Source organism: Accipiter gentilis, chromosome 24 (assembly GCF_929443795.1).
Source record: "Accipiter gentilis chromosome 24, bAccGen1.1, whole genome shotgun sequence".
In the NCBI taxonomy this organism is placed as follows: Eukaryota; Metazoa; Chordata; class Aves; order Accipitriformes; family Accipitridae; genus Astur; species Astur gentilis.
The window spans coordinates 22,708,558-22,715,731 of record NC_064903.1 but is presented as its reverse complement, the minus strand read 5'-3'; the positions used below and the strand labels follow the sequence as shown (position 1 = coordinate 22,715,731).

The following is a 7,174-nucleotide window of genomic DNA, read 5'->3' as shown; positions in this document are numbered from 1 at the left end:
AAAAAATGGGACTTGAAGTCAGTGTTTCCATGGGACTGAGGATATATTATTTCTATATCTTATGGAGCAGGCACAAGGGCTGCTCTACTTATTTTTAGCGGGCTGCTCCCTACGGCCGCCCCTTTTTTTCCCAGGGATGCCAGCACGAGGTTTCAGAGCAGGTCAGGTTATTTAACAAGAAAACATCCTAACAAACAGCCCGTCTTTCCCCGCACGTTATTCTCGGTGGTTTATGGGGTCATAAGCAGCAGTACACGGGCAATAAACTTTTTGACCATTTGTCACAGGTTTTATGAGCTGGTGCCGCTGAGCGCTCGGTCGGCTCAGGCGTCCCCACGGGGTGCACCTAACTGGGGCCAGTGGCTCTGCAGAGCCATGACCGCCACTTACCCCAGCATGGACGGCACCCAGCACCTCACCTCAACCTGGAGACTGCGGACAACACCTCTTTTTATCCAGTCCGTTGCTATTTTTTCCCCAATAAGACAGTGTCTTGGCTGCTCATTGAGTGCAAGAAGGCCCAGAGCTTTGGGGCCACAGGATGGAAACCCACAGCTCCCATAACACCACTGGGTAAATACTGGTTGGGATCACCCCAGCGTTTCTCTGCTCACACCCGTCTGCAAGGGGTGGGCGATGGTTTGGCAGCACAGTGTAACTGGGACCTGCCGTTAGATAATAAGCGGGGCGATGGATGAAATATAAAACGCCATCCATGGCATGCACAGTGGGGTAATAAATCCAAGGTGAAATAGTAAATCTCCAAGGAGTAACAGAAATCCAGATAGATACCCTGGTGGAGGTGCATTTATTGTGGAGCGCTACAAGGTTTTTCTCTTATCTCTAATTTTATAGATCTGTGCAGCTGCAGCAGTCCTTGGATAGGGCACATATTTGAAAATACTATAAATTTCACCTCCTGTTTATTTGAGATTCATTGGCGCTCTCTGTCTTTACTATCTCCTGGTATTTTATGCCTCAGTACTTGGAGAAAAAATGCTTTGTTTGCACTAGATCTAATATGAAAACTCTCTCTGACATTTAAACTTTAGTATCAGTTTGCCTACAGTGTTAATATCACTGAAACTGCTTATATGGATTAAATTGCCTACAGTATATAATGCCAAAATATGAACATAGCACATTTACTGATTCAAGCCCTTGAAAGAATTATTACCATTAAAATATTTAAGGTCACCTTTACAAATGCAATATATCAGGAGGATGTCAAACAGAGAGCATTTAAAGCTCCTGGACTGGAGTAGCCCACTGGCAAAACGACGGTTGATTCATTGTCACGTGGAGAGAGGGGCTTGGGGACAACCTTGGGGGTCACAGCCCACTGGGTACGTGGGACCAGGGGGACATGACCACTCTGCAAGGTGGTTCTCACCCAAACTCTGCTGCTGTTGCGCAAACTCCCAGCCCAGTTCCACCAGCTCCGAAGGTCTCGCAGGAGGGAAGACCAGCGAAACTTCGTTTTTGTCATTAAAGTCAGATGCAGCAGTTCAGCGTGCCCCCGGGAAGCAGAACTGATGAGTAAGAAGATGCCGTTTTCATGCAGTCACTTTTCTGCGCAGAACAGCCTATTCATGTTACGGGTCCAGTTTGCAAAAACGCTTATTGAGGTCAACACAATTTACTGATAATTGAAGTCAGTGGAAAGTTTTACTTCAGTGAGAACTGGCAAATCAAACCTATCAGAAAATTCTTTTAAAAAAATAATCATCCTTTATTATGCTTTCATCTTAAATATTAGGATTCAGCAAATTTCCAGAGAACAACCACTGTGTAAAACTTTAATCTTTTGAGAATGGATTGGGACTGTAATTGCAAAACCCAACATGCTCCTCCTGCACTACATTCCCTCTCTCTGAATGTCAGCATTTACTAGGATGTTATAAATGGGGGATAAATTTGCATTTGGTTATCACTCATACTTTTATTTGTTTCCAGCTGACTGTTTTTAATGTTTAGGACAACACCCATATCTACAGTGGCCCATCATAATTTACAGCATGAGGAGACAGACTAACGCTCATCATCATCTCCTGAGGCAGACTAGTAATGCTTAAAGGGACCACTTTCTTTTTAAATTCCACGGAAACAATTCCATGTAGTAACTGATCACTGCCTCATCTATAAAACGCTTGCCAACGTGAATTGGTGGGAGGTGTCTCAGAGCTTCCTAAACCAATGGTCAGTGCTCATTTAACCAGCTCTGCAGGCACCTGATTTTAGGAGGGCTCGTATATAGTCATACCAAAAAAAAAAAGCTGCAGGAATTTTTGAAGAGAGGCCTTATAGCTTAAATGCATAATTCCTTACTTGTGCCGGTTGGCAGTTTCATTATACATTCAGCAGAGCGCAGCAGTCCGCTCTGCTGACTCTCCCGGCGTTCCTGCTCCGCTTGACAGGCGATTCCTTTCTTCTTCCTGCTGCTGATAACATCTGTAATGGGGGCAATTAAACTAACAGTGCTTATTAAGGACAGGCACTCCTGTTAGTAGGTATTTCCAAGCCACCTTGCTACTGCAGCTCCACGAGCAGAGGTGCTGGAGGCTGTTACCACTTACCTTTTTCATTTTGTGCTGTAATGCTAGAAGGGATTCCCTCCGTTATTGCCAGTAAAATATTCTTAAAATTCATACTTGGGAGGGGGGGGAAGGGGCAACCCACCTTTACTGCATTGCAGATTTCTCTCTGACCTCTAATGCCTGTTCCCTGTCTCCGAGGGATGCAGGTAGTGACTGGTGGCCCCTTCCCTGTGGTGGTCCCATCTCTGTCGCCTCCTGCTAACCCGCACTCCCACAGCTCTCCCGGATGCACCGTTGGCTCCTGCTTTTCCCCAGACAGCCAAATTTTCTGGTCTGCTCATATAACCTTTGGGGAAATCTGGTGCTCAGCTCCCCGCGCTCTCTGCCGTCTCCCAGACTGGTTTAGGTCCAAATCACAGCACCGGGTGCCATAAAAGTGGGCAGTAAGAGACGTTGCTGCCATGGCTGCTCATAGACCAGATGGGAAAAAATACAGGAGGACAGATAAAATCACAGTGAAGTGGGACGGTTTTCCCAAAGGGTCTTTCAGATGAAGGTGAGCTTTTTGCACTGGCTATTAGGAGACGCCTTAACACCTGCTTTACTAGTTATAAAATACTCTTCGGTGACGGTAACCTGGCTTTTCCTCCCAAACTTGGGGACTTCGTTTAGGCACATAATGTGTTTTCTGCATCTTCCAAGAGACTGATTTTTGGGAGCGCTGGGCACATTCCTTTCCCATCGACCGTGAGCAGAAACTCAGACTGCACCCAGGGAGATTGAGCAACAACATTTGTGCTCTTCTTTCCATTTTTTGCATAAAAAGAGCCAGAATTTCCTAAAAAAATACTGTAAACCCTGAAGAAACTCTGCTGTCACAGGTCACCAACAAGCAGCTCCTGAGCTCCAGCAGATGCCTTTCAGCAGGAATGGAAGCCGGGTCTGACCGAGCCTTTGTGTCTCCGGACTTTCGACTGCTCTATCCGTTAAATTTAACAGTTGGCTAACACATTTGATAATTGAGCATGTTAATATTTTGCAAGAGTGACTGACGAGCAGATTGTTGTCAAATCAAGGATCCATCAGGCTGAGAATATTGAAGTTGGCAGAACCCAATAATTTACAGCTTTCTCCTTCAGCTTCTCATAATTTACGTTCCAGCCACTGAAGGGAAACCTGCAGCCAAAGAAAATTGATGGACTCATCATCCAGACATGACACTCCTGAAACTTCAAATTGCTATTTTATACACATGTTACAAAGAGAAATGATCAATGGGAACTTGTAAACTCCTCACTTACGGGAACCCCGGTGAAGCTGTACCTAACATGTCCGCTCCCATACTTTGCTGGGACTTACTGGTATACTCTGAATAGTTTCCGTTTAACATTTTCTCTAACCCAGTGACCTAATGATAGTGCAACTACTGAATCTAAACTATTGGTTTACATTGCTACAGGGTCTTAGTCCCTTACCGTTTTTGGTAAAAACAAAGTGAGTCCAGTTCAGCCCATCTCTTGTTGGCGATATGGTCTCATCGAACAGAACAACCCAGATGCTTATGTTCAGGCTCAGGCTTATGTTTCTTACTGAAGTTGTGCCTTCACAAACTGTTTGGAAGTTTCTCTGTTGCACATCATGACCCCTGGACGGTCTCCATCAACCAAATATATGTGGAAGTCATTTCCTTTCAAATGCCATAATGCATACCTGTAATCATGGAAACACAATATTTAAAAAAATCCTCCTTTCCTTCTTGAGAAAATTAAGAATTGTTTCTATATATGGAAAAAACCAAGAAACTTCCAGATATAAAATGTGATTACTGGGTCATAACAACAGTTTACTAAAGGCAGGGCAGGGCAGGGGGTGATGGTTCCCAACTGATTAAAGTCAATTTTTAAAGCCATTATGTACACACTGTTTTTAGAATCTGTGCGCCCAAATTCATCGTTATGGTCTGCAGATTTATCTGAGTTCTGGGTAGAAACCTATCTCAAGCTCCAAAGTGAAAGTTGGTGTTGGCACCGGGAAAGAATTGAAGTTGGTGTAAATGCAGACAGGCTCTACCCAAAGCCTCCGTCAGCTGCTCGGAGAGAGGCTCAGGTAGCACTGCCACGGGGAAGGAGGAGGGAACTCAGTGCCGTTGCAAAAACACGTCCAGAACCTAAAGAAAAATACCACTGAAAATATTTTCCTAAGAAAGGAAGTCCAGAGAGAGGCAGAAAAATCACTCATTTGCTTCAGCAGTAAAATAAAGAGAAGGGAATAAAGGCTCTGCTTTGCTTGCCAGCCCTCAGCTCGGCAAAACGTTTTAGTACGCACATCACTGTGCATGGATGTAAACATACCTATTGACTTTAATAGGACTACACGCACGTTTAAATAACCTCAGGCTGAAGTACCTTGCTGAACTGAGCTTTAATATGTATTTAGGTTTGTTCATGCTGCTTGGGGCTTGCGTCAAGGTATTCGTGTTCATGCTCATCGCATACAACTGAAAGAACCTGTTGAAATGGGATGTTTTACAAGTTTGCCATATTTTAGCTGTGCTATTCACTCATTGGCTCTGTGGTAAAATGATCATTTATTTCTTGGGGCTTTTCAACGCTAGTAAAGATGATGTAGGATAGAAAGCCTAGCTCATCACATGGAAGAGGAGAAAGATTCTTAGTGTCCAAACACATAAGTCAGCAGAAATAATACAGCAAAAAACCATTTCTCTGAAAAGGCAGAATTACTCCCAGTCTGACCTTACAACCTTGTACTCATATGGGCACGGTATATTATGAAAACAAAAGGACGAGTTTGGAAATAATGTGAATACACTTGGAAATAATAGATACTTAACCCTTATTTCACCAAGCAGTTTCCATTTCACTGTTCTGGTCTACACCAACACCTAAACTGAATCCGGCTGACCTCAAACTTACAATGCTGCACATTTAACGCATATTTTTAATAAACACTACCCCACATTTTCGCCATACTTCAAAAGGAATAAAACATATATTTTTTTTTAATTTTTAGAGAGCAACCGAGGTAAACCTGTTTCAAAAACATGGTAAGCTTCAAATCAAATACTGCAGTTCTAAGAAATCCATTAACCGTTCACATCTAAAACTCATCCTTCAATGCTTCGCCCTATAATGCACATTGTTGTCAATTTTTGTCTTATTTACCCCCTGCTAATAGCTGGGCTCAATTCCAAGAAACTTAAGACAATTGTGGAGAGATGCAGATCTAACATTTTTCAAGTTGACAGCCAATATTTCTGAGCATTTAATTCCTGAGACGGAAGAATCTCCAAATCCTGCTTTTGTAATTCACCCAGGAAAACACATCAGAGCCAAACTGTGTCTGTGCAGCCTGAGCAAAAATGTTATTGTTTGATCCAAGTTGTATCTTTCTTGGCAGATTTGTAGGGATTGATCCTGGCTGACACTGGTATTTTAATACGAAGCTGAGTACTCAACAGTTCTTGATAAATTAGCATCTGTATTGTAACCATAGGCATTCTGTCCTCAGCAGTATATCTTAGGTAAAGGTTCATTTAATTTACCCCTTGTTAAAGTTTAAAAAGCTATGCCAAATTCCACCAGACTTGGCATGTGTGACATGACTAATGACTCTGCTAAACTTTGAGTCAAAAGCTTCGATTTTGAAATGCATCATCTTTATGTATTTGCCCCGAGCAGCAGCGCAGAGCAAAAAATAAATAATTAAAATTATTCCATTTACTCAGGTTTGAAATCTAAGCAGCTAAACACAACTTTAAAAGTTGTACAATATTTATGCATGAATTTGATAAGGGGCTTATGCTCAAAGCAGAAAGCACGAAGGGTCAAGGATACAGGTGGCACTAGGGATCTTCTTCTTCCCTTTAAGAATATAACATCGATGCAATAGCCCCCAAAATGTTTGCTTAGATGCTCCGTGCCACGGTGCAAAGCACGTACCTTGGGGCTGAGCTTCAGCCAGAGTGGATCAGGATGGGTTTGCCTGAACCTCACACCGTCCTCCTGCTCGTCTTGCTTCTCTCCTTGTCTTTCTAGTCCTCGCGTAGATCTTGAGCCACCTATTCTGGTTCAATATGATTTAAATGGAATTATTCATCTTTCTTCCCAAGCCTGATCAGACGTATGAGTACCTAACCATTGTGGAAAACACTGCCACGCTATCTGCCTTTTGATCCTTTAGCTTGTATTTATATAATACTGACTTTATATTCACTTGCAAATCTTCCTGTATGTAAGCCTCCAGGCTATGCTTAAGTCTCAGATTTTTTTTCCCTGCATGATACGACTAATACATGGCCTTCTCTGTTCATCCATACAGCAAACCGGTAGCATTTTGTGTCTTCATAGGGCCCCTATGGACCTCCCAAAGCCACCCAGGCCAGTCTTCTGCTCACAGCAGGTCCAGCCAGAGCAGGATGCTGAGGACCTGGTCCAGTCAAGCTGTGAATTTTTCCACCTCACCCACTTCAATGTACATTCATCCAAACAACCCTACACGTGTGGGAAGAGCAACGGGATTCTTCTTTAAATCATTCTGTAGAATTTTCCTTTCTTGCAACAGCTACTGAAAAAAATCGACACAGGTCAGATTTATGATGTGCAGGCAATTAATATTTT

General features: G+C 43.0%; 1 long non-coding RNA gene across 1 annotated transcript; it reads right to left on the bottom strand.

Moving 5' to 3' along the window:
* Nucleotides 1-2,182: 2,182 nt before the first annotated feature.
* Nucleotides 2,183-6,714, bottom strand: LOC126050122 (uncharacterized). Its single transcript, XR_007509427.1, has 3 exons — nt 6,497-6,714; nt 4,013-4,247; nt 2,183-3,713 (listed from the first exon to the last, which is right to left on the bottom strand). It is a non-coding gene; the product is annotated as an uncharacterized LOC126050122 (long non-coding RNA).
* Nucleotides 6,715-7,174: the final 460 nt, after the last annotated feature.